The sequence below is a fragment of the Pan troglodytes genome, chromosome 22 (genome assembly GCF_028858775.2).
Source record: "Pan troglodytes isolate AG18354 chromosome 22, NHGRI_mPanTro3-v2.0_pri, whole genome shotgun sequence".
NCBI lineage: Eukaryota > Metazoa > Chordata > Mammalia > Primates > Hominidae > Pan > Pan troglodytes.
In genome coordinates, this window is record NC_072420.2 from 28,939,500 (window position 1) to 28,966,630 (window position 27,131).

General features: G+C 37.7%; 1 long non-coding RNA gene across 1 annotated transcript; it reads right to left on the bottom strand.

Moving 5' to 3' along the window:
- Positions 1-452: 452 nt before the first annotated feature.
- On the bottom strand, positions 453-27,045 carry LOC104006148 (uncharacterized). Its single transcript, XR_001712441.3, has 6 exons — positions 26,797-27,045; positions 20,202-20,261; positions 17,674-17,752; positions 17,477-17,540; positions 12,923-13,038; positions 453-3,938 (listed from the first exon to the last, which is right to left on the bottom strand). It is a non-coding gene; the product is annotated as an uncharacterized LOC104006148 (long non-coding RNA).
- Positions 27,046-27,131: the final 86 nt, after the last annotated feature.

Here is a 27,131-nt window from a genome sequence, read left to right on the forward strand (position 1 = left end):
CCATGGCTTCAAATATGGGCTTTATCCAAAAATAAGCATGAATAAAAGCGATGTCTAACAAATGTCTGTTGAATGATTATAGGTTCCTAATTAAATGAGATTATTTTAATCCTAAGCTTGATAAACCATACGTGTATATCTGTGGAAATATTTAACATAGTCATGAACTATATAATGACATTTTGGTCAACAATGTACTGCATATACAATGGTCCTATAAGATTATAAGAGAGCTGAAAAATTTCCATCACTTAGTGACACAGTAGCGATGGTAACGTCCTACACAGTTCAATGCATTGCTCACATGTTTGTGGTGATACTGGTATAAACAAACCTACTGGGCTGCCAGACATGTAAAAGTGGTACACACTATTATGTACAATATATAATACTTGATAATAAATGACCATGTTACTGGTTTATGTATTTACTATAGTTTTTATTGTTATTTTAGAGTGTACTTCTACTAATTAAAAAGAAAAACATTAACTGTACCACAGCCTCAGGCAGGAACTTCAGGAGGTTTCCAGAAGAAGGCATTGTTATCAAAGGAGATGACAGCTCCATGCCCGTTATTGGCTCTGAAGACTTTCCAGTGGGACAAGATATGGAGGTGGAAGACAGTAGTATTGATGATCCTGACCCTGTGTAGTCTCAGGCTAATGTGTATTTTTGTTTTCTAGTTTTTAGCAAAAACAGTTTTAAAAGTAAAATTAAAAATGGAAAAAAGCTTAAAAGGACATAAAGAAAGAAAATATTTTTCTACAGCTATCAATGTGTTCATGTATTAAGCTGTTATTACAGGAGTTAAAAGTTTAAAAAGTTAATTATAAACAAAAATGTTATGGTATCTAAGTTAATTTATTATTAAATAAAAATATTAATAAATTTAGTGTAGCCTAAATGTATAGTGTTTATAAAGTCTACAGTATTGTACAGTAATACCTCACGCCTTCATATTCACTCGGTAGTCACTCACTGACTTACCCAGAGTAACTTCAAGTTCAGTAAAGTCTGTTCATGGTAGGTGCCCTATTAGAGGTATAACATTTTTTATCTTTTATACTTTATACTTAATGTACTTTTCTATGTTTACATATGTTTAGGTATACAAATACCACTGTGATATAATTGCCTATAGCATTTAGTACAGTAACATGCTGTACAGGTTTGTAGTCTGGGAGCAATAGACTTATATACACCATGTAGCCTCGGTGTGTAGTAGGCTGTACCAAATAGGTTTGCATAAGTAACACTATGTTGTTTGTACAGTGATGAAATTGCCTAACGAGGCATTTCTCAGAATGTATCCTCATCACTAAGTGACACATGGCAGTACTTGTTTTTTATTTCCTTATTTTTCTTAATTTTAGGAAGTTGTATTATTGTTAGAAAGCAAATTTAGTATATTTTGTGTGATATAATTGATATATATTACTTACAAAAATTGTTATAAAAATAACACTTTAATTTTGAGCACCCTTCTAATGCATGCTCAAAACAACTTTAGAAAATAATAAAGTATGGCAAATAAAATGATGGGATTTTACACAGTTGCATGACTTTTAGCCAGTGCTTAAACTTTTTGTGCTCAGTTTCTTCATCACAAAATCCAGATAATAATCATAACTATTTCATTAAGTTGCCTTGAGGATTAAATAGGTTCACACATCTAGAACATTTAGAATAATGTCTATCATACAAAAAAGTGTTAGAGAAATGCTAGCTAGTATTAGTATAGCAATTATTTGCCTTATTATGTGTCTACATACTATACTAAAAAATACATGTCATACTAATAAAGAGTGCTTAAGTGTTGATATATTTATACTAACAAGATTTTCATGAAGTGTAGGTGATATGATTTGGCTCTGTGTCCCCACCCAAATCTCATCTCAAATTGTAGTGGAGAGGTGAATGGATGATGAGAGCAGATTTCCCCATGCCATTCTCCTGATAGCAAGAAAGTTACCAAGAGAGCTGATGGTTTTAAAGTGCAGCACTTCCTCAGTCTCTCTTTGTCTCTCCTGCCACATCATGAAGAAGGTACTCACTTCCCCTTTGCCTTCCACCATGATTGTAAGTTTCCTGAGGCCTCCCCAGGTATGCAGAACTGTGAGTCAATTAAACCTCTTTCCTTTATAAATTACCCAGTCTCAGGTATACTTTATAGCAGTGTGAAAATGGGCTAATACAGTAGGTGACAATGATTGATGATTTAAGGACTACAACAATTGTTATTCTTATACCTATTTGTGCATAGTAAATATTTTCTGACTCACTCATAAACTAAAACAGGAATTACAGAAATATTGCTTAACTCCATGAGAACAGTTTAAATTAAAACACAAACAGGATGTGTAGATTAATTACCACTAACAAAAACATTGTTTGCCTAGTTTGTTAAAAATGGAATGTAAAATAAGCAAAGAGGATTAAAATACTTAATATTATACAAATAGAATTCTTTCAAAATATGACAAAAATGTCAGAAAATATCTTTTAAATTTTATTTTTTTAAGAAATCACCACTAATTTCCTTTTCTTCACAAAATGTTCCCTTTTAAATTGTTCAAGAAGCTGCAAAGCAAATTGAATACTTAATATACACCCTGATTTATTTATACTTTTTAAAAAGCTCTTTATATTTAAGGATAATCCTCCTTTTATAACCTGTGGTCTCTTATTTTTAATACATAATTTTGCTCACTTGTTTTTAAAAAATGCCAAACTCTTAAAACATATAATCTCTTAACCTGATTATAATAAAAAAATAGTTTTGATAGCTTGGTCTGGTTATGGGAAATTTAAACTGTGCTTTTGTTCTTTTCATGCCATTTCCCTGTGACCTAATTTTTGACGTGTATGCAAATACTCAAGACCTATAAAACACACACGTCTTGAGAGTCAGTAGCTGCCTACTCCAAGTGGGAAAAGACTTCAGGAATACCTGTTTCAATAATCACATTCATGGAGTATAGTGACACAGAAACCAAGTCTCACTACCTTTTCATGTGTTCTAGTTCTTTCCAAAGGGATATTTTGTAAAACTACATAAAGGGCAACTTATATGACTAATATTTCCATCATCGAAGAGAATATGATAATCTCGAATATGAGGTCAGAATCCTCCCCCAGTCTTCTTCTGATCACAGAAGTGGTAAAAGGAGATAAACACACAGGACAGACTTCATCAGTAGCCAGGTGCTATTGTCTCAATATTTGTGCCCCTCCAAAATTCCTATGTTGAAATCCTACTTCTCCAAAGTGTTAGTATTAGGAAGTGAGGCCTTTGGGGGGTCACGATGTTATGAGGGTTCCACCCTCATAACAAAGAGACCCCAGGGAGCTCCTTGGACACAGCTGGAAGGCTTCTATGAGAGAAATGAGCCCTCACCAGACACTGAATTTGCCGGTACCTTGATCTTGGACTTCTCAGCCACCAAAACTGACAGAAATAAATTTCTCTTGTTTATAAGCCACCCAGTTTATAGTATTTTGTTATAGCAGCTCTAATGGACTAAGACACCACGGCTTGCAATCTGTTTTTGTAATCTTAATAGCACAAGATTCCACAATGCCTTTCACATATTCTGGAGGCTGAATACCTTACTCCCTAAGCTGCTTTTCCCTGGACTTTCTCCTATTTTGTTGACTTTGGCTTTTAATCTTACCACTCTGATGATGTGAGTAGTACAGGAAAACAAATAAACCACCAAAGATCCAAGAAGAAATTTCTTCTTAAGCCCAAGCAGTAGCCTCAATCACTCTATCCATATCTCCCTTCTCTGAGAGTCCTGTCTGTCTATCTCAACCTCGAGCCTTTCGAGGCGGAAGCCCTACTTACCTGAATGAACACTCAGGGCCAGGCTTCCGGTACCAGCCTCATCGATGAATTGAAGGGAAGAGAAGAGGGAAGAGAACCACAAAGGAAATCTCTAAGAAAAAGAAATAGGAACTAAGAAAAAAGTTCCACCCATGAAGGGTAAACTTTTTCTAGCTCTTTTCAATTCAAACACATCAGGTTGTTTTGAAAGAAAATACAATTAACCAGACAGGGAAAATGAAATCTTTCCTTTTTGTCACAGTTTAGAAAAGTAACTGCTATAACACACTGCATCAGAATAATAGATAGTATAAATAATTTTATAGACTTTGTAAGTAGACAGTAAGTAGAGAGTATTAGAACAATATTAAATAATCACTGAGATTATTACCTGTCCAGTATCCTTTCTTATTTCTTTTGGAAATACTAGTCCTAATTATTGAGAAATTAATGACCCTCACCCCCCAGGACATCTGGTTGGCTGGCACCGCCCCTGCTCCCTGTGTGTCCACGATCTCCTGATGACTGAGGCAAATAGAACACATGAACACATCACACAGCATGGCCACGATCATGTTAGGCTCTTTGCTAGAACTGTACAAAAGGAGGTGTTTGTTTTTCCCTGATGTTATTATTTTGGGAACGTAGGAGCCAGGAGCTTCTCATGCTGTTTTGTGAAATACTGTCTTAAGAAAGAGCCAATAAATGAGGAAAAATTAGTCAGAAAGTGAGACTCTGGATGCTGCCATAACAAAAATCAGCCCAGGACCAGGAGTTCTTAACTGTGTGATCCCATATATTCTTTTTATTTTTAAAAATGTATTGAACATTTGTGTCTAAGACTGGTGAAGGAAGATTTCTATCCCTTAACGAGGGTCCTGACTGATATGGTCACCACTAGTTCCAGTGGAATTTTGTTTAATATTACAAGAGGCAAAGTCAAATTGGTTAACAATTATTTGAAGCCAATGATACAGTACATTTTTTTTCTTATATTAAGTTTAATAAATGCTATTAGCAATATGAAATGTATTTTTAAATAAGTTGGAAGATTCTGTTCTTTCATATTTGAAAGTAAGCAGCATAATTTCATAACTTTGGTTCATAATAGTTTCCTGTTTTCCAACCTGCCCTTGGTTTTCAAAACAGGCTGTTCATTTCCTTCAGGTAATTACATCTGAAACAATCCAAGAAGTTATCAGGATGACAGCATTACTTGCTTGATAATTATTCCTGTAGAAATCACATCATGACTTTTTTCAGCATTTTTTCTTGAATTTTCACAAAAATAAATATCCTATGACTTTTTATGTTCAGAAAAAACACTCAAATTATTTTCAAATATTTTGAAGTTGGAAAAATACAAAAAGACATTTGCCAAATAAAGTGTGCTTAAATTTTTAAATGTGTGTGTTTTTGATGGAAACTTAATTCATGTTTCTCATCCATTTACAATTAGCTGATGACAATGTTTTATAAGGGTTTGACATCAGTTATTTTCAAAAGTATCATTAAATAATTTATTTTTAACTATAGAAAGTTGAAAAAAATATTTTTATTTGCTTATTCTTTTTGTAGATGTAAGTAACATATTGTTAGAAGACTAATCAATGTTTACAGTTTTCTTATATTCTTTATAAAACTGCTAAATAGTTAAAGTAATAGGAATAACAGTAGAAAAAGAAGCAATCAAAGGAAGACAGAACAATCTAAACCAGAGGGGGAAAAAAATGAGAAAAATGTACAATAAAAGGAAACAGCCAAATGATCCAGCCCCAAAGGCAATTCTCCTAAACAATGCATGTTGTACAACCTTGCATATAAATTGGTTTTATATTTTCAGATGTGGAATATGAAGAATTTCTATTCATACAATAGAGAGCAAGTGCAGTTGACTCTCATACTACAGGGATTTGAACTGTGCAGATTCACTTATACGCAGACTTTCTTTCCTTCTGCCAATCCCAAGACAGTAAAGCCAACCCCCTTTCTTCCTCCTCCTCCTCAGCCTACTCTGCCTGAAGACAATGAGAATTAAGACTTTTATTCACTTAATGAATAGTAAAAATATTTTCTCTTCCTTATGATTTAATTAACTTTTTTTGTCTGGCTTATTTGTTGTAAGAATGCAGTATATCACATATATAGCATAAAAATCAGTGTTCATCGACTGTTTATGTTATCAATAAGGCTTCCAGTCAAGAGTAAGCTATTAGTAATTCAGTTTTTGAGGAGTTAAAAGTTATATGTGGTGTTTTTTACTATGTTGGCGGTTGGCGCCCATAACTAATGCGTTGTTCAAGGATGAACTGTGCCAGAGTTCTGAATAATTGTTCAAACAAACCACAGCAGGTCTGCAATCTGCATCTTTACTCCTCTCCTTTTGCTCCATCCTTTAACACATCTGCGCCCCACAGCTGGATCCAACTGAGTCGGACCCCCAAGTAGTACAAATATAAGATGAAATCTCACTTTGTGTTCAAAATTGTTGAACATATGTCCTGTAAGCTCTATGCAACTATTTTCTAACATTTAGATGTGAAAATTCAAGAAATACAATTGTCAAATGATGCATTCTATGAGGGCCAGAAATAGTAATTAAACCTAATATCTCATTTGATGAGACAGCGTTTGCACCATTTGAAAAATAATATATTCTTCATAATTTCTCTCAATTCTGAAAATACAAGAGCATTACCCCTAATACTTAGCAATTATCAACACTGCACATACCAGGCTTTCTGCTTGGTGTTTTGCATGTATGATTGCTAATCCTCCAAATAGCAGGAAAATTATGTCTTTTCAATCCACATTTTACAGAGAAGAAACTCAACAGGCTCACCCTTCCCAAAAGTTCCCAGTGATGACTGTTTTAGTAATATGGTCTTCAGAAATATTTCCTACTTTCTCAACATCCACACAGTATTGGCTATAAGGAACATATAAAATTAATAGGGAAGTGTTCCTATTACAAATCTGAGTATATGTATGTATAAGTATATACATGTGTCTCTATGTAACAAACATTATGCACAATACCTACCAAAGTTCTAGTGATCTTGTAGCTCTGCCACCTAAAACACAGGACGTTCAAGTCCATTGTCAAATTGGAGGGTCATGTGAGATATCTTCGAATCTAGGCCTGAAATTCACTTATATCACTTCCCTCCACCTCCTATTGGCCAGACCCAGGTATATGCTATGCTGAATCAAAGACATTGTCTCTTCAACAGTCCACTATTCTGGTTGCCAAACTATTACATTCCTTCCATGTTTTGAACATACTTTCCATCTCCACAAAGGAATCGGTACTATTCTGTCCTATCTCATCATTGCATATGGCTGAAGACCAGGGTCATCAAGAATGTATAGTAGTTTCTCATGCATCTGGATATGGCCCCTGTTGGTCCAATGACCTATCAACTAAAATGGCAAGTTGTCTGCCACCACATACCTGACATGGGGGGAGAATACCCACAATAAACATGCCCAATCCGAAGGAGAAAGTCAGAAGGCATACAGCAGTCACTGGTTGGTGATATTCTGAAATCTCACTGAGTAGCTATTTTGAAAACACTTTACTTTAGGGTTCTGAGAGATTCTTGATTGGACCTTTGTCTCTTTCTCTGGGGAAAAATCTCCCTTACACATGTCCATGTAAACCCTAGGTTCTGATAAGGTACTCCTTGTCCGTGAATCTGCCTGTCCACATCTGAAATGGGAATTCCTTAGAAGGTGACCATCTCATGATAATGGAAACCCAAGTCTTGCTTTAGATGTGAAACAGCCAGATCTCCTTGACAATTGTTTAGAAACAACTCTCAAACTATGTTTTTCATCTCCTCTCACCCACAGCAAACATCAAAAAAGAAGGCTTCTGTGACCAAATGTGAGGGGAGGGAGCTTTTCCCCCCACCAAGCAACTCCTCAGTGGATACCAAGTGGGTATCCTCCAATTAACTCCAACACTATCTACCTGTCAGCTCTCACATGTTGAGTACTCAGTCCCCTAAACTTCTCTTGATTTCAGACACCAGTCACAAATCTAAGCCTCCAGAAATTCCGACCAACCAGCTTCAAGTTGGGCCTTCCAAAATCCCCTCTTTGGGCTCAATTAATTCGCTAGAGTGGCTTACAGAACTTAGGAAAATACTTCTCTTTACTAGTTTATTATAGAGGAAATTACAAAGGATACAGATGAAGAGATGCATAGGGTGAGGTATGGGGGAAGGGGTATGGAGCTTCCATGCCCTGCCTGGGCTTGCCACCCTCTAGGAACCTCCACATGTTCATCTATCTGGAGGCTCCCTGAACCCCATCCTTTTGGGGTTTTATGGAGGCTTCATTACATAGTCACAATTGACAACCGTGTAGAAATGTGACTGGACAAATAACACATAATCTAAACCCAATGAGGCTTGTCTCTTCAGACTTTTCTTGGCCTCTTTGTGTAGCATTCTTTCTTCTAGGGTAGGAGCAGGGACCTTCTTCGAAATGAGAACTTTTTTTTTCTTCTTTTTTTTGAGACAGAGTCTTTCTTTGTTGCCAGGCTGGAGTGCAGTGGCACGATCTTGGCTCACTGCAACCTCTGCCTCCTGGGTTCAAGCGATTCTCTTGCCTCAGCCTCCCGAGTAGCCGAGACTACAGGCACACACACACCACCACACCCAGGTAATTTTTGTATTTTTTAGTAGACATGGGGTTTCACCATGTTAGCCAGGATGGTCTCGATCTCTTGACCTCAAGTGATCCGCCCGCCTTGGCCTCCCAAAATGCTGGGATTACAGGTGTGAGCCACCATGCCCTGATGGAATGAGAATATTTTGAACTACAATCAGATTAGAGTCTTGCCTGTGGAAGAAGGACAGGAGAATTTCAGAGAGAGCAAGAGAGTTTCTGTTCCATGAGGTCTGCTCCTGAGGCCTAAAGTGCCCCAGCATTATAATAGAAGGGTATAAAAGGGGCTATGGGAGTTATCAACCAGGAATCATCAACAAAATCACAATATACTTCCGTCAAAAATGTAGTAGCCTTCTTATCTATGTACTTCCTGTCAGTTCCTTGTGACAGAAACCATACCCATTGCTCTTTCCTTGATTTAAATCTCAAGATTAATTAGTTCCTTGTTCCCATCATCATGTGTCTTTCTCAAAAGAATGTTGTTTACCTTAAGATGATCTGGTTCTCTGGTTCTTTAAGTTGTAACACCACAACAATAAAGTTCTAAGATAGAACTTTTTTTGTTTTAAAAAACGTATTTTTAAATGCCATGAAATTTAATGTGGCCCTCGGAAGTCTGAAGTGGGAGAATAATGCATTGACAAAGTTTACTGAACTGGCAATTCCTTTTCCTCCCACCTACAGTCTCCAAGCTGCCACTCTTCCTGCTCTCTCTGTCTCTCTTAAGGGCTAAAGATGCAATGTTTCTGGCTTCAGGGATCACTGGAACTATTTATTTCTTTAAAAATGGTTTTTATGTCATAGCACACATGATAAACCTTAATATTTCATGATACACTTAATGATATTGTACTGCATACCCAGGCTAATAGAAGAGGCTACTCTCAATTTGCAGCAATAGCTCTGGCTGTGTAAGGCACTCACAATCAGATACAGTAGGGAATTTGCATCTTGGGCATATATGTCACCTGTACCCAGCTTGATTTGGGAGATTATGCAACTCATATCAACTTCAGGATAGCACTCACTTCTACAGAAGGAGGTAAAGGAAATGGATGGTCAGGATGGAATAGGAGGCTCAATTGTATTTATAGTGGTTTGAAACATGTTTACAAATTATTTGATGCTTTCTCATCAAATGACAGAGTTAATTTTCTCCCCTTGAATCTGATTGTCCTTACTGACTCCTTAGGAATGAAACATTGTTGAAATGATAGATGCGACACAGAAAGATAAGCCATACAAGATATTTGTAGTTTTCATCTTGTCTCTCAGAGCACTCACTTGGAGAGAAAGCCAGCTGACTTGTGAGGACACCCAGGCAGCCCTATTGAGAAGATCCATGTGGGGAGAAACTAAGGCTTCCTAGCTAAGTCATGTGAGTGAGCAAACTTGAAGCTCGATTTCCCAACCCCAGTGAAAGTTTCAGATGACTGCACCTCTGGCTGCAAACTTGTGAGAGACTTCAAGCCAGAAGCATCCCACTAGGCAACTCCTAAATTCCTGAGCCTCAGAAACTGTGAGAAAATAAATGTTATGGTTTTACACCACTTATTTTGGGAGCGATATATTATGAAGCAATTCATTAACTAAAACAATATTTGTAATGTTTTATGCTCAGAAAATCTAAAGCAAATATGTGAATATAGGATAAGTTAGGGTAGGTGGCTGGTACATGAATGCCACTGAACCTGTTTATTTAACACTTATATTGAATTTACTACATTTCCTTCATTGTTCTATAATGCATTTAATTCTTATGAGTACTCTACGTGAAAGATACCTTTCATTTTACAGATGAGTAAAATGGAGTCTAGAGAGATGCTATACATTGTCAAAGGTCACCAATGAATAAGTAGCACATACAGAATTCATACCTGGACAGTATTACTCTGTGGTTTCTAGTTTTAGCATTACACTATTTTATGGATTATAACAATGTCAGTTATTTGCAAATCTTTGAAATATTTCATGAAAACTTAAATGATGAGATCCTTTTTTCCATCATTTTGATAGCCTTTTGTATATGCAAAGATTTATAATTTGTCTTTGTTAACTTTTTGGGCAAAAGGAGAAAAATTTAAAGATTAGAATGAAAAAAAAGAAAATAAAAATAATTTTATATTCAGCAGCATATTAAGAAACTATTTGTTTATTTCCTAAAACATTAAGGCCAGAGTTTTTGCCTTCCATGGTTCAGGGGTCATTTAAAATTTGATGACTTTCTTCCTGAAAATCATGTTTATGTGTCCTGTCAGGCCTCTGAGCCCAAGCTAAGCCATCATATCCCCTGTGACCTGCACATACACATCCAGATGGCCGGTTCCTGCCTTAACTGATGACATTCCACCACAAAAGAAGTGAAAATGGCCTGTTCCTGCCTTAACTGATGACATTATCTTGTGAAATTCCTTCTCCTGGCTCATCCTGGCTCAAAAGCTCCCCTACTGAGCACCTTGTGACCTCCCACTCCTGCCAGCCAGAGAACAACCCCCTTTGACTGTAATTTTCCTTTACCTACCCAAATCCTATAAAACGGCACCACCCCTATCTCCCTTCACTGACTCTCTTTTCAGACTCAGCCCGCCTGCATCCAGGTGAAATCAACAGCCTTGTTGCTCACACAAATCCTGTTTGGTGGTCTCTTCACACGGACGCGAGTGAAATTTGGTGCCATGACTCCGATCGGGGGACCTCCCTTGGGAGATCAATCCCCTGTCCTCCTACTGTTTGCTCCACGAGAAAGATCCACCTACAACCTCAGGTCCTCAGACCGACCAGCCCAAGGAACATCTCACCAATTTCAAATCCAGTAAGCAGCCTCTTTTTACTCTCTTCTCCAACCTCCCTCACTATCCCTCAACCTCTTTCTCCTTTCAAGCTTGGCGCCACACTTCAATCTCTCCCTTCTGTTAATTTCAGTTCCTTTCATTTTCGGGTAGAGACAAAGGAGACACATTTTATCCGTGGACCCAAAACTCCGGCGCCGGTCACGGACTCGGGAAGACAGCCTTACCTTGGTGTTTAATCATCGCCGAGATGCCTCTTGGATTATTCACCCACGTTCCATTCGTGTCTGATCTCCACGGGGACGCCTTCCTTGATCATTCGCCCATGTTCCCTTGGTGGCAAGTCAATTGCAAGGACGCCTGCTTTGGCTGCTCACCCACGTTGCAGCCCAGGGCTGCTCCCCACCCCCTTCTCCGTGTCTCTACCCTTCTCTTTAAACTTGCCTCCTTCACTATGGGCAACCTTCCACCCTCCATTCCTCCTTCTTCTCCCTTAGCCTGTGTTCTTAAGAACTTAAAACCTCTTCAACTTTCGCCTGACCTAAAATCTAAGCATCTTATTTCATTCTGCAACACCGCTTGGCCCCAATACAAACTTGACAAAGGCTCTAAAATAGCCACAAAACGGCACTTTTGATTTTTCCATCCCACAAGATCTCGATAATTCTTGTCGTAAAATGCGCAAATGGTCTGAGGTGCCTGACGTCCAGGCATTCTTTTACACATTGTTCTCTCCGTACTCTCTGTTCCCAATGTGACTCGTCCCAAATCCTCCTCCTTTCCCTCCCGCCTGTCCTCTCAGTCCCAACCCCAAGCGTCGCTGAGTCTTTCTAATCTTCCTTTTCTACAGACCCATCTGACCTCTCTCCTCCTCCCCAGGCTGCTCCTCGCCAGGACAAGCCAGGTCCCAATTCTTCCTCAGCCTCTGCTCCCCCACCCTATAATCCTTTTATCACCTCCCCTCCTCACACCCAGTCCGGCTTATAGTTTCGTTCCGCGACGCGACCAGCCCTCCTCCACCTGACCAGCAATTTCCTCTTAAAAAGGAGGCTGGAGCTAAAGGCATAGTCAAGGTTAATGCTTCTTTTTCTTTATCCGGCCTCTCCCAAATCAGTTAGCATTTAGGCTCTTTCATCAAATATGAAAAACCCAGCCCAGTTCATGGCTCGTTCGGCAGCAACCCTGAGACGCTTTACAGCCCAAGACCCTAAAATGTCAAAAGGCCGTCTTATTCTCAATATACATTTTATTACCCAATCCACTCGTGACATTAAATAAAACTCCAAAAATTAAATTCCGGCCCTCAAACCTCACAACAGGACTTAATTAACCTCACCTTCAAGTTATACAATAATAGAGTAGAGGCAGCCAAGTAGCAATGTATTTCTGAGTTGCAATTTCTTGCCTCCACTGTGAGACAAACCCCAGCCACATCTCCAGCACACAAGAACTCCAAACGCCCGAACCGCAGCTGCCAGGGGTTCCTCCAGAACCTCCTCCCCCAGGAGCTTGCTACAAGTGCCAGAAATCTGGCCACTAGGCCAAGGAATGCCCACAGCCCAGGATTCCTCCTAAGCCGTGTCCCATCTGTGTAGGACCCCACTGAAAATCGGACTGTTCAACTCACCTGGCAGCCACTTCCACAGCCCCTGGAACTCTGGCCCAAGGCTCTCTGATTGACTCCTTCCCAGATCTTCTTGGCTTAGCGGCTGAAGACTGATGCTGCCGGATCGCCTCGGAAGCCTACAAGACCATCACAGATGCTCTAGGTTACTCTCACAGTGGAAGGTAAGTCCGTCCCCTTCTTAATCAATACGGAGGCTACCCACTCCACATTACCTTCTTTTCAAGGGCCTGTTTCCCTTGCCTCCATAACTGTTGCAGGTATTGACAGCCAGGTTTCTAAACCTCTTAAAACTCCCCAGCTCTGGTGCCAACTTAGACAATACTCTTTTAAGCACTCCTTTTAGTTATCTCCACCTGCCCAGTTCCCTTATTAGGTTGAGACACTTTAACTAAATTATCTGCTTCCCTGACTATTCCTAGACTATAGCCACATCTCACTGCCGCCCTTCTTCCCAATCCAAAGCCTCCTTTGCGTCCTCCTCTTGTATCCCACCTTAACCCACAAGTATAAGATACCTCTACTCCCTCCTTGGTGACTGCTCATGCACCCCTTACCATCTCATTAAAACCTAATCACCCTTACCCCTCCACTCAATGCCAATATCCCATCCCACAGCACACTTTAAAAGGATTAAAGCCTGTTATCACTCACCTGCTACAGCATGGCCTTTTAAAGCCTATAAACTCTCCTTACAATTCCCCCATTTTACCTGTCCAAAAACTGGACAAGTCTTACAGGTTAGTTCAGGATCTGTGCCTTATCAACCAAATTGTTTTGCCTATCCACCCCATGGTGCCAAACCCATATACTCTCCTATCCTCAATACCTCCCTCCACAACCCATTATTCTGTTCTAGATCTCAAACATGCTTTCTTTACTATACCTTTGCACCCTTCATACCAGCCTCTCTTTGCTTTCACTTGGACTGACCCTGACACCCATCAGGCCCAGCAAATTACCTGGGCTGTACTGCTGCAAGCTTCACAGACAGCCCCCATTACTTCAGTCAAGCCCAAATTTCTTCCTCATCTGTTACCTATCTTGGCGTAATTCTCATAAAAACACACGTGCTCTCGCTGCTGATCGTGTCTGACTAATCTCCCAAACCTCAATCCCTTCCACAAAACAACTCCTTTCCTTCCTAGGCATGGTTAGTGCGGTCAGAATTCTTACACAAGAGCCGGGACTGCGCCCTGTAGCCTTTCTGTCCAAACGACTTGACCTTACTGTTTTAGCCTATCCCTCATATCTGCGTGCAGTGGCTGCCGCTGCTTTAATAATTTTAGAGGCCCTAAAAATCACAAACTATGCTCAACTCACCTCTACAGTTCTCATAACTTCCAAAATCTGTTTTCTTCCTCACACCTGATGCATATACTTTCTGCTCCCCAGCTCATTCAGCTGTACTCACTCTTTGTTGAGTCTCACACAATTACCATTGTTCCTGGCCCGGACTTCAATTCGGCCTCCCACAGTATTCTGGATACCACACCTGACCCCCATGACTATATCTCTCTGATCCACCTGACATTCACGCCATTTCCCCATATTTCCTTCTTTCCTGTTCCTCACCCTGATCACACTTGGTTTATAGATGGCAGTTCCACCAGGCCTAATCGCCACACACCAGCAAAGGCAGGCTATGCTATAGTACAAGCCACTAGCCCGCCTCTTAGAACCTCTCATTTCCTTTCCATTGTGGAAATCTATCCTCAAGGAAATCACTTCTCAGTGTTCCAGCTGCTATTCTACTACCCCTCAGGGATTATTCAGGCCCCCTCCCTTCCCTACACATCAAGCTCGAGGATTTGCCCCACCCAGGACTGGCAAATTAGCTTTAGTCAACATGCCCCGAGTCAGAAAACTAAAATATCTCTTAGTCTAGGTAGACACTTTCACTGGATAGGTAGAGGCCTTTCCCACAGGATCTGAGAAGGTCACCGCAGTCATTTCTTCCCTTCTGTCAGACATAATTCCTCGGTTTGGCCTTCCCACCTCTATATAGTCCGATATCAGACCGGCCTTTATTAGTTAAATCAGCCAAGCAGTTTTTCAGGCTCTTGGTATTCAGTAAAACCTTTATATCCCTTACACTCCTCAGTCTTAAGGAAAAGCAGAACGGACTAAAGGTCTTTTAAAAACGCACCTCACCAAGCTCAGCCACCAACTTAAAAAGGACTGAACAATACTTTTACCACTCTCCCTTCTCAGAATTCAGGCCTGTCCTCGGAATGCTACAAGGTACAGCCCATTTCAGCTCCTGTATAGACGCTTTTTATTAGGCCCCAGTCTCATCCCAGACACCAGATCAACCTAGACTGCGCCCCAAAAAACTTGTCATCCCTACTATCTTCTGTCTAGTCATACCCCTATTCACCATTCTCAACTACTCATACATGCCCTGCTCTTGTTTACACTGCCGGTTTACACTGTTTCTCCAAGCCATCACAGCTGATCTCCTCGTGCTATCCCCAAATGGCCACTCTTAACTCTTAAAGTAAATAAATAACCTTTGCTGGCAAGGCTATGCTGAACCTCCTTAGGCACTCTCTAATTAGATGTCCTAGGTCCTCCCAATTCTTAGTCCTTTAATACCTGGTTTTCTCCTTCTCTTATTCCGTTTAGTTTTTCAATTCATACAAAACCATATCCAGGCCATCACCAATAATTCTACATGACAAATGTTTCTTCTAACAACCCCACAATATCACCCCTTACCACAAAATCTTCCTTCAGCTTAATCTCTCCCACTCTAGGTTCCCACGCCACCCCTAATCCTGCTCGAAGCAGCCCTGAGAAACATCGCCCATTATCTCTCCATACCACCCCCAAAAATTTTCACTGTCCCAACGCTTTACCACTATTTCGTTTTATTTTTCTTATTAATATAAGAAGACAGGAATGTCAGGCCTCTGAGCCCAAGCTAAGCCATCATATCCCCTGTGACCTGCACATACACATCCAGATGGCCGGTTTCTGCCTTAACTGATGACATTCCACCACAAAAGAAGTGAAAATGGCCTGTTCCTGCCTTAACTGATGACATTATCTTGTGAAATTCCTTCTCCTGGCTCATCCTCGCTCATCCTGGCTCAAAAGCTCCCCTACTGAGCACCTTGTGACCCCCACTCCTGCCAGCCAGAGAACAACCCCCCCTTTGACTGTAATTTTCCTTTACCTACCCAAATCCTATAAAACGGCTATCTCACCCTATCCCACCCCTATCTCCCTTTGCCGACTCTCTTTTCAGACTCAGCCCGCCTGCACCCAGGTGAAATAAACAGCCTTGTTGCTCACACAAAACCTGTTTGGTGGTCTCTTCACACAGATGCGAGTGAAATGTACCATTATTGGTTGTCAGATATTTCCTTTTCTTTTTAGGAAGTAAAGTGCCTCCAGGAAAATCCACATCCTAACTGGTAAGAGCCTACTTACAACAAGTAGTCTACAAGAATTAATGGTGAAAAAAAATCAAGGAAGATTTTTGATAAGCCTATATAAGTATTAATCATCAAAATGATATAAATAAGCTGGGTCTAAAAAATCTATACTCGTTTTGTCACATCATTCAAGAGTAAAATAGAGATTTTTAAATTTACCTTATAGTTTATTAGTAATGTATGTATTTTAAAATTCATCTTTAAAAGTATGGATATAGAAAGTGTAACACAAATAAGTAAAGAAAAGTTACGTAGTAGAATCAACCAAATTATTTTACTAGATGAACAGAAAATAGTTTGTATTAATGAAAAGCAATGGAAATCAAGGTAAGTAAACAAAGTATGACAAAGAGATTCAAAATACCTCTATAAACATGATAAAAATAAATGAATTAGGCTGGGCATGATGGCTTATGTCTGTAATCCCATCACTTTGGGAGGCTGAGGCGGGTGGATCACCCGAGGTCAGGAGTTGGAGACCAGCCTGGCCAACATGGTGAAAGCCCGTCTCTACTAAAAATATAAAAAAATTTAGCTGGGCATGGTGGCAGGTTCCTGTAATCCCAGCAACTCAGGAGGCTGAGTCAGGAGAATCGCTTGAACCTGGAAGGTGGAGGTTGCAGTGAGCCGAGATTGCACCATTGTACTCCAGCCTGGGTGACAAGAGTGAAACTCTGTCTCACAAAATTAATTAATTAATTAATTAAACGCACGAGTGGGTGAAAAAAAGGAGAGTTGTAAGATCTAAAGTATAACATGCTCTATATAAATATTTTGAATGGAATAAAAATACTATGTTTTTGTTAGATACATGCATTTGGAATACCTGTACAAAAACACGGTAGGAAAAATACACAGCAAATACAAAACAACACTTACTCTTTAGAAAAGAAAGATAAAGAAAAATTACTTATAGCGGTTTATGTTATTTAGTAGTAAGTTAACTTTTACTAATTCTGGGTGATTCAGACATGCGTGCTTATTATGTTTTATATGTGCGTTTCTTTGTGTTTAAAATGTTTCACAATTACAAAGGTTGATACTGTGTACCTTAAAATGTAGACTAATCTTACGTAGATCTAAAAGACCTAGGTATCATCCAGGATCAGAATACCTTCTGTTTCGTTGTTCTGTCATCCCTTTTGTATGGTACTTGTTTACTTCTTCAAAGATGGCCTCTAACCAGCAAGAAGGAGGGAAAAAAAAAGATGTAATAAGAAGCTATCTTTTAAAGACATGACACTTCAGTTGCAGAGATCATTTTTTGTTTATAAATCAGCAGCCAGAACTTAGTCATTTGATCAAACTTACATGCAAGGAAGGCTGATAGAGTCTTAAGCTGAGTGAACCAGTGTTCCGATTAATACTTTGTGGTTCTGTCACTAATACACTGAACAGAAGGATGAAAATTGAATAAGCACATTTGCATTATAAGCACATTTTTCAACAAAATCATTAATACAGCGTTTCTAAAAGCATAGGCTTGGACCACGGACTGTTCAGAAAATTTTCCTTTTTCTAGGGGTAAAGGAGGTATAATTTTATGCTACTGGGTCAGAATGTTTTAGCAAACAGCAGTTTAACATAGTAGGACTTTATGCTTATGCAAACTTTATCTCATCACCCTCCTCCCAGAAAAAAAAAAAAGTCAGCATGCTGAGTGCTGAGTTTTAGTTTTAATAAGCAAAAATCTGCAGCCCAGCAGCCTTTAACGGGCTTGAGGGACAAGTGTGATTATTTTTACAAGGATATTTCATGAATTAAATGAAAAGAATCATATTATTCCTGAGAACCAATCTCCATGAGAAAGAGCAGAACTAGAACAGGTGAGTTATTCCCTCTCCAGAGCAAATTTTATTTTAAATAAAAGCAGTGCCCCATAATTTAAATAGGCAATTCAATTCAGCTTTGATTCCTTAGAAGAAACTGAAGATTAACTAATGTACTATTGTATTAGTATCGGTAAACTTTTTAAGGAAAAACGATATTAAATGTGTCAATATTAGATTACCTTCATTACATTGTTAAACTCATAACCCTGCTACAAAAGAATCTCAGCTGCACAGGATGTTACAATTTGTTGCATTGTTGTCATCAAATAAAAACCTTCCTTGAGCTTCCATGTGTTGGTGATGATAGCAGCTACTCTGATTTCAGCCATCTAAATATGGTCTGCTCTTGCCTGTCCAATGTATGTGTCACTTATGAAGAATAAGGTGAAATTTTAAATTTATTTAAAGTCTAGGTGTCCATAATTTGGTTGTAAAATATGATTATTTTCTAAAAGTTGCAAGTGTAATACAACTTTTTAATATATTTTTAAAGTTTAATTACTAATAGCTATTTTCTGCCTTCAAGAAAAATATCAAAAGCAGAAAGTGCACCAAAGGCACAAGAAAGTACTGATGTGTTTTAAGACAGCCAAGTTCTGCAATTTCATGTTAAAATTTTGTGTGTTGAAGTTGGCTTAACACAGATATTTTCTAGAGAGGGAGAATTGGCAGATATGAGCACATTGGCATGGTACTAATGAAAAAATGAACTGGTTCAAGTGGTTGGAAAGTAAACAATATGTGTTTGTATGTTATTATCCATTAATGATCCGAGAGGTATAATTGGAAGCTACGAATGACTTTCATAACTTAAGGAGTAAATGATTTTCCTAAATCACATGTGTTACATTGTACTATTCAGTTGAGAGAGCCTTCTCCTATTTGAAAATGTGAACATTATATGAATGTATAATTTTAAAAGTGGAAAAGTAGTGCATGTTAAATATTAAATATTAAAATTTGCATAATTATAATACAGTATTTCTTTCCAAGTATCTTGTGAAATAAAATTTTAAAAATTTTACTCAATGTGTTATTTTAGGTACAAGTCAAAGCTTCCAGGTAGTTCATCAATAGTGTGGCGTACTTTACAGTAATTTGAATGCAATTACGCAAAACTGCTATCACAGCTTTGGAAGACATTATGTGAGAGAGCAGAAAAAAAAAAAATAATTTTCTAAAAGACATAGTGAATGCTAGAAAACTAATGAAGACTTCAGGTGCATTTTAAGCTGTCCTCAAAATGCTAAGACATGTTTCTATTTGCAAACAGCAGCAAAACATATATAACCAATTTTCTCTTATTTCAAACAATTTTAGTGTCACACACACATACACACCTTCCATAGAAAATCAATTGATATTTTAACTTACATTTATTCTTAGAATTAGCTATGCCTGATTATACAAACATTATTTTGGTTTTGAAAAGCATCAATAATAAAGCCCTCCCTTTTCTCCATGAAATTGATACTGGCTCTCTGAAGCATGAAGATTATTCTTAAATAATATTCCTGTGAGTTTAAATAAATTTCATGATAATGCAGCTTAATAAACCATGATTTCCCTTTCTAGAAAACACAATTCCTCCTGGAGGGTGAATAATTTAGCATTGCTTAACACACATTCTCACTTTAAAAAGGAAAAACTGAGTACACATTCACTGTGCATCTTATTTCAGTCTTTCAACAATGAGAGAGAAAACATGATGATGGATTTAACTGGCCAGCACTACAAATCCACAGGATTCAAAATGTACCATAACCAAGAAAGTCACAAGCCAGGAGGCTTAGCAAATCCAGTGGGTTCCATGACTCTTCAAATATTTTCAGAGAGCTTATCGCTTAAGCTCATAACCCTGATATGTAAAATAGAAGAAAAATTCTTGGCCCTTCTTTCCAGAGCCCATTCAAAAGTGTGGAGAAGAGTAGTCTAGAAGTTACGTCAGTTGAAACATTTCAAATTTCTGTGTCTCAATGTGAAGCAGAGCTAGGAGGATTCGCTAACCTTCATTTCAGAATTAATATTCCCAGAATGCACGTGTTCCAGATATGTTGATTACCTGTGCTAAGAAGAAATGTAAAGAAAGGCAAAGCATGTTTAAAAGTTATAAACACATTCTGGTTCCAGGAAATAAAGAAAATTTAAAAGGCACATATTAAGAAGTAAGATTAAGGGCTGAAAGCAGCCAAGTATCCCACTGTAATATTAATACATGAAAATTTTCTACTATATATATATATATATATATTTTTTTTTTTTTTTTACTAATTTAACATTTTTTTTTCTTTGAACTCTAAACACTTTGTCAGTTTGTGTGGGAAAAAAATAGGCCTGCCACAGCTTAATGTGGCACAGTTATTATTTCCATGAGTTTTGATTTACCAAATACGTAAATTTAAACCTAGTTTTAAAACTAATTTAATGGTGATAGTCCATTTGTATTTCTCTAGCTTGTTTACTAAAGACATTGTATTAATGTTTAAATCTCATTTCTCATTTTAAAATGAAACTCAAAAGATTTACATCTATGGTGGTATTTTTAAAAATATGCACACACAAAACCTTTATGAAGCCAAAAATAATTGAACAATTATATTTCTGAGAAGCTGCAGAACAGTGGCTTTAATAACGGGCTTTAAGCTTTAATTTGCCAAGTTGTTTTAGTACCCAAAGAAAGACATGTACTCCTGAAACTTGCATTTAAGATTCTAAGATTGACTTCTTTCCTTTAAAATGCAGGGCTATCAGTGTTGCTGTATTAATGGTGTAATAAGAAGGGAAAAGTGTCAGTGAATACAGCAACAGCCAAATCAGCTCAACTAGGATTGCAGAAAATGGTATCTGCCTTTAGCTTGATCGTGGTAAACATTTTATTCAAGATCAAACTTTTCAAAATTCCAATTGGTCAAATAAAAGAAGAAATTGATCCTCACTGACTTTTGGAGGATATAAATAAAAAGAAAAAAGATACCACTAGACTCAAATAATTCACATTTCACTCATCCACTGTCAAACTTCAATTAATGAATATTGTTGAAATTTAATGTGTGAACAAATGTTTATATAACTTCTTATGAAAGTTAAAATTTTTACATAGAATATTGTATCCTTTTCAAATTTGTCTCTAGAGTAAAATACTTACAATAGAAAATTTCTTGTATATTTATGTACATTTTTGTTTTCAAGGCTGTAGTGCAATGTACACTTCTAAAAGAATTTGGTGTCTGCATAAACTGTGTCTACATGGAGAAATCTCCAGTTTCAGAGAATATTTGATGAAAAAATGTAAAGGTAAACTGGATAAACACAATTACATGAATAATTCTAATGGATAAAATAATAATGACTAGGTAAGAAGTGTAATTCGCCTGAGGGTTGGTAGTACCTTGTGCGATCATCATGTTTTGGGATGCATTACTAAAGGAATCTTTCAAGATTTTATTATTTTTCTTTTCCTTTTTTTCTTTTCCTTCCCTTCTTTCCTTCCTTCCTTCCTTCCCTCCTTCTCTCCCTCCCTCCCTCCCCTCCTTCCTTCCTTCCTCCCTCCCTCCCTCTCTTTCTTTCTCTTTCTCTCTCTTTTTTTTCTTTCTTCCTTCCTTTCTTTCTTCCTTTCTTTCTTTCTCTTCCTTTCTTTCCTTTTCTTCTTTCTTTCCTTTTTTTTTCTTTCTTTTGACAGGGTCTCTATATTCCAGGCTAAAGTGCAGTGGTGCAATCATAGCTCCCTGCAACCTCTAACTCTTGGGCTCAAAGGATTCTCCCACCCCAACCTCTCAAGTAACCTCTCTTAAATTGCCCTTTCTTAGTCTTCTCTGTGAATGATTCTCCCTCTGAGTGTCGTTTGGATGTTGGACTTCTTTTCTCCTCTACTGAGTCCTATTTCAGGTCTTCTGCCTAGTATTTAAATCCAACTAGCCTGCACCCTACTAGATAACGTTACTTGCTGAAAATAAATTAATAAATAAAACAGTAAAAATGAACAGGTTATAGAAAAAAATGATGAGAGTGAGTGAGACAACTTACAATAAAGTGATAAAGAAATGCCTCTTTGGGAGGGACCACTTAAACATGGGCCAATATTATATTACTCATGTGGCTCACATCCATAGGAAAATTAGAAGCAACATAAAGAATGCTGGCAAAATCCCCAGGGTAAGAGTGTATATGATGCATCTGAGCCAAAAAGTATCAAAAAAAATAAAATAAAATTGAGCAAAAAGAGAGCAAAAGAAGAGTGCCATGAGAAGTTGAGAAGGCATACGGGAGCCAAGATCATGAAAATCTGGAAATGAAGGATGTTTGGTTATACTCCAGTAGCACCAGAAAGACATTAACGGGGTTAAAAAATAAAGTGTAGCAAATGTATTCATTTATTAACTCATTTGTTTTTTCCAAAGAAATTTGCCTCATGCCTATGTGCCCAGCACTGGATAAGTGCTGGGGCGATGATGTAAAAAAACAAAAAACACCATTTTGTTCTCATGAAACTTTCAGTTTAGTGAGGACTGGAATATTAAACGAATATACATATGTAAATCCAAACTGATATTTGCTCTGAATGAAAGAAATATGGTTTCAAAAGGATTATAATATAGAATCTGACACAGATTAAGAAGTCAGGAAATGCATCTTAGAGGAAAGAATCATGAAGCTGAGATCTGGAGGATGTGAGGAGATACATGCGCTGTCATCACTGTTGTATAGGGAGCATAGCACATGCAAGATGCTAAAAGAAGGGCAATATGGCCCAACTGCAGAATATAGAGGTTATTGTAATGTGGGACAAGGCTGCAAAAATACAAGAAAAATCATAATATGCCATATAAGCCAGGTAAGAATTTGGTTTTTAGCCTCAGAGCAATGGGAAGCCATTGAAAGATTTTAAGCTGTTAGTGAGATAATTGGATGTGAAAATGCGATGGCATGTTTCCAAGAGATTGAAAGGAAACCAGATTGGATAAAGAGAGACTATGATAGAGAGATTATTACCAGTTTCAAGGCAGGAAATAATAGTAACCTTGTTCAAGATGGTAGCAGTGGATATGAACGAAATGGACAAATTCTACCTATGTTTTGGACAGTATTTACCACCTTTATTTTTAATCACTCTCTGTTAGTCCATTCTTGCATTGCAATAAAGAAATAACTGAAACAGAGTAATCTGTAAAGAAGAGAGGTTTGGCTGGGTGCGGTGACTCACACCTGTAATCCCAGCACTTTGGGAGGCCGAGGCAGGCAGATCACCTGAGGTCAGGAGTTAGAGACCAGCCTGGCCAATATGGTGAAACCCTGTCTCTACTAAAAATACAAAAATTAGCTGGGTGTGGTGGCAGGTGCCTGTTGTCCCAGTTACTCAGGAGGCTGAGGAAGGAGAATCGCTTGAACCTGAGAGGCAGAGGTTGCAGTGAGCCGAGATCATGCCACTGCACTCCAGCCTGGGTGACAGACCAAGACTCTGTCAAAAAAAAAAAGAAAAGAAAAAGAAAAAAAAGAGGAAAGAGAGGAAAGAAAGAAGAAAAAAAAAGAAAGAAAAAGAAAGAAAGAAAAAAGAAAAGAAAGGAGGGAGGGAGGGAGGAAGGAGAGAGAGAAAGAATGAAAAGAAGAAGAAGAAGGAAGGAAGGAAGGAGGGAAGGAAGGAAGGAAGAAAGATTTAATTGGCTCACAGTTCTGCAGGCTGCACAGGAAGCAAGACACTGGCATCTGCATGGCTTCTGGGGAGGCCTCAGGGAGCTTTAATTCATGGAAAAGGCTAATTCAAGGAGGACGCTAGTCACATGGCAAGAGTGAGAGCAAGAGAGAGAGCGGGGAGTTGTTACACACTTTTAAACAACCAGATCCTAGGAGAACTCACTCACTGTTGCAAGGACAGCACCAAGCCATGGGGGATCTGCTCCCATTACCCAAACACCTCCCACCAGGCCCCACCTACAGCACTGGGGACCACATTTCAACATGAGATTTGGGCAGGACAAATATCCAGACTATTGGAACACTCCACTTCTTAGACATTTTTAATAGCCCCTCCTCTATGAAAATTTTAATACAAAGGTATAAAGTGTATCTGATTAACTAGTGTGTGTATGACTGTTCTTTGTACATTAAAACATTTTTTTAATCCCCCTCCAAAAAAGTACCAATTGTAATCCTCTGAGGGCAATATATAATTCATGGAGACTACATGCTTTAGGAGTGATAATTCAACAAGTCATGGCAGTGGTTTGAACATAGGAAGAAAAAGGAAAAGATTGTCAAACTTTCTAGCTTGCATAATTTAATGGTTTTACTTTTTTGAGAAAAAGAATACCAGAAATGAACTAGGTTTAAATGAGGGCAGGTAAGATAGTTTTTGTTTCAGCACATCAAGTCTGAATTGTTTTTGAGAACTCTAAATAAAACTGTTGGTAGGAGATGTTTTCCCTTTGGTGTCTGGCACAAGCAGGGAGTGCAGCTGAAGAGAAGATACCTTTGCAAATCATTGCATTTCTGAAGGCAACATCTTCCCACTTACAAAGTCTGGAACTGGAAGACCTAAGCAGCCCTGCTGATACCAGTGGAACTGGAAATGGAATGGAGCGAGAATGAAAGAATATTTTGACTGGCAGACTCCAGTCACAGAGTCTGAATCAGGGAAAGAAACTCCTTGTGTAACTGGTGTGAGATGGTATCTCATTGTGGCTTTGATTTGCATTTCTCTGATGGCCAGCGATGATGAGCATTTTTTCACATGTCTGTTGGCTGCATAAATGTCTTCTTTTGAGAAGTGTCTGTTCATATCCTTCGCCCACTTTCTGATGGGGTTGTTTTTTTCTTCTAAATTCATAGGTAGGAATTGAACAATGAGAACACTTGGACACAGGAAGGGGAACATCACACACAGGGGCCTGCTGTGGGGTGGGGGAAGGGGGGATAGATAGCATTAGGAGATATACCTAATGTAAATGATGAGATAATGGGTGCAGCACACCAACATGGCACATGTGTACATATGTAAAAAACCTGCACGTTGTGCACATGTACCCTAGAACTTAAAGTATAATTAAAAAAAGAAAAAAAAGAAAAGAAACTCCTTGTGTATCCAGGGAGACTTGGAAGTAAGGCCAGGTTTTGTGTGTGCGTGTGTTTTGTTTTTTGGGTTTTGTTTTTTTTTTTAACTCTCTTGAATAAATCTGGGAGTTGATGGAAAGAATAGATTAAATGCTAAAATCTTTCTAATGTCTTATTCTGGTAGTAAAGAAGTAAAGAGGTTATAAAAAATTAATATCAATGGTGTGGAAACAGTTGAAAAATAAAACATCTTGGAGGGGGTTTGTTTTTTTCTTCAATTTTCATCGACAATAGAGAACAAGTTTAATTTGACTTTTTGGAATAGAAGTTATCGCTCAAACATTTAAAAGCATAGTTAGAATCTAAAAAATGAAACAGAAAATGAATTAATCAAGCAAGCAAAGACTATATAAGACAAAAAGAAAATTGACAACATAGTAAAATAAATTATAAACACAAAAAAGATAAAAGGACTAAAACAATTTCACTTACAATACAAAATGAGAACAGGCTAAATTCTCTAAAACTTAAAACAGTGACTTTCAAATTGTAATTTAAAAAAATACTGCCATATTCTCTATGGTTCCGTATGTAACTGTGTTTGCTTACCATCCATTAGGCTATTTTACAATTCTTATGCAATGGTAATACAACTAAATATTTTAAGGAGACATGCAATTGCTTTATGATCAATAGAAACAATAATCCCAGAGGTTGTCTTCTTGATACTTTATAGCTATTAGTTATTGTAAACAAGGCCCAAAATGTTCATTTATACCTACCACTTTGAGGAAAAGGGGACTTAACTTTTTCAGGATTACCTTTCTGATAGGGTTTTGTTATGGAAGATAACAAAAACCACTGAATTAACTTGTTTCTCTTTTCAGCTATGGAAATGGGCTTGATCATTATTATTTTTTAATTCTTACTATCTTTATCAGTTTTAATCTGTATGTGTGATGTGACATACTGTTATATTTATATAACAGTGATGTGATATACTGTTATAGAGATACAACAGCATATTAATATGTGTGATGTGATATATTGTTTTATTGATATACTTTTCTTTTTTTCAAATGAGACATTTGTTTAATGTTCTATAGGGCAAAAAAACCTATAGTGTTTGGGAATATTCACATTTCTGTACTCAAGATGTGGAAAATAGTTAATATTTTTTGTATGCATCATTGACTGTTTAAGAGTTTGAAATGAATGTGTATTAACTTTGTAATTATATTATTTTAAAAGAATAGTAAACAAGTATTTTAAATGCTTTACAAAAAAGAACATGAAGTTACTAGTTGCACTTGTAACTTCCTTAATAAGTGACTGTTAACAGTATATCACATCACACATCAAATAACTTATCAAGTCACTTATCTGTGATATTCTGTTATAATGGTATAACAGTATATATCACATCACACATACACAACAGTATATCACATCACACATATAGACTAATCTTAAATTACAGGATTCTGATTGCATCACTTAACAAGAATCATTACTTTGGAAAAATTGCTAACAACATAATTGCCCATAAAATACATACCCTATCAAGGACATGAAGAAAGCCTTAGTCAAATATCACCAACACCCAACAACTACATTCTGGGATTTGGCTTAAACATGACTGTCTTACTTTTTTTAAAAAATCTAATACATTGTTATTACTGTAGTCACCATGTTGTACAATGTATCTCTTGAACTTATTTCTTCTTTCTAGTTGAAATTTTGTATTCTTTTACCAACATCTCCCCAAACGCCCTCACCCCTCCCAACTTCTGGTAACTAACATTCTACTCTTTTATGAGTTCACCTTTTTCGGATTCCACACATAAGAGATCATGCAGTATTTGTCTTTCTGTGCCTAGTATATATCACTTA